Consider the following 1,935-nt stretch of genomic DNA (forward strand, 5'->3'; position numbering starts at 1 on the left):
GGGATTGGATTGCCTTTGACAATTGAAGCTGCTTCATCTTTTGCATACTGACGCAGTCCGTGTCCATATGCAGCAAGACCTGGACAACATTCAGACTTGGGCTGACAAGTGGCAAGTAACATTTGCACCACACAAGTGCCAGGCAATGACCATCTCCAACAAGCGAGACTCTAACCATCTCCCCTTGACATTCAATGGCATTACCATCACTGAATCCCCCACTATCAACATCCTGGGGGTTACCATTGATCAGAAACTGAACTGGACCAGCCATATAAATACTGTGGCTACAAGAGCAGGCCAGAGGCTGGGAATTCTGCGGCGAGTGTCTCACCTCCTGACTCCCCAAAGCCTTTCCACCATCTACAAGGCACAAGTCAGGAGTGTGATGGGATACTCTCCACTTGCCTGGATGAGTGCAGCTCCAACAACACTCAAGAAGCTTGACATCATTCAGGATAAAGCAGCCCGCTTGATTGGCACTCCATCCACCACCTTCAACATTCACTTCCTCCACCACCGGCGCACTGTGGCTGCAGTGTGTACCATCTACAAGATGCACTGCAGCAACTCACCAAAGCTCCTCCAACAGCACCTTCCAAACCCGCGACCTCTACCACTTAGAAGGACAAGGGCAGCAGACGCATGGGAACATCACCACCTACAAGTTCCCCTCCAAGCCACACACCATCCTGACTTGGACCTGTATCGCCATTCCTTCACTGTCGCTGGGCCAAAATCCTGGAACTCCCTTCCTAACAGCATTGTGGGTGTACCTACACCATATGGACTGCAGCGGTTCAAGGCGGCAGCTCACCACCATCTTCTCAAGGGCAATTAGGGATGGGCACTAAATGCAGACCTAGCCAGCGATGCCCACATCCCATCAATGAATAAAAAAATAATTAAAGTTGCTTGAACTAATCATTTTTATTTGAAGATAAGATTGAGGTTTTGGGACATAGTGAGCATAATCAAGTTTAATTTGTAATGTTACAAACCTCAAAATAAACTAAAATATTAATATTGTTTCTTCATCTGTTGATCGGGATTCTCTAGGCTGACTGCAGGAAGAAACTACGTATACTTTTGCATTAACTACAAAATAGATTTCACGTTGAAGGGTAATTCTCAAGTGTGCAAGCACCTCCTCTTCTCAACTAGCTCCCCCATTCATCTGGATACATTTATGCTTCAGAGGAACTAAAGACTGTCAGGAATGAGAAAAGGTCATTCAGCCTGTTAAAGCCCATCTTTCGGCTACATGCCCACCTTTCAACTACATTAAATGCGCATTTATACTACAAGTGTAGTGTCATTGCAAAGTGATTTTTACTTTGCACCAACATTAAGCTTGTGTAGTATTAAAGCGGATGTTAAGGCCCAATCCCGACTCCAAAGCAAAGTGGAGGGTGTTTCCCCCTCCTAGGAACATAGCAATCTATGGAATTCCTCCAGGGAACCTCACTCAGATTCACTCTGGTGCTGGGTTAGGCCCTGACTACAGATTAAGGTTGCATTTTTTGCTATTGCTGCAGTGTTGGTGCCAAGAGAAAGCACCTTACACGAACATCCTGTTGTAAATGAGCCCCAACCCTCCGAACATTGTATGTAATTGTATTTTGAATAACCGAGGTTTTTGGCTTTATTGTTTGGTTGATTATTTCTTTGAATAATGGGAATTTTTGGCATATCAGTTCTATATTTATTTTCGCTAGTTTCCATTTATTAGCTGTCAATTTTCTTGTGTAATTTAAACCAATATACTATTTAATATTTTATGTATTCTGATGTGGTCCTACTTAACTGCTTTCCTTTTACAATATTAAAATTTTAAGCTTCTTGAATCTTTCATCAAAGTTTATCCATTTTACACTTGGGATCAGTTTTGTTGCTGTTTTCTGTACCTTTTCTAATTTAAGTATTTTTTTTATT

This window comes from Somniosus microcephalus, chromosome 24 (genome assembly GCF_052327205.1).
Source record: "Somniosus microcephalus isolate GS21.2 chromosome 24, FLI_Smic_1.0, whole genome shotgun sequence".
NCBI lineage: Eukaryota > Metazoa > Chordata > Chondrichthyes > Squaliformes > Somniosidae > Somniosus > Somniosus microcephalus.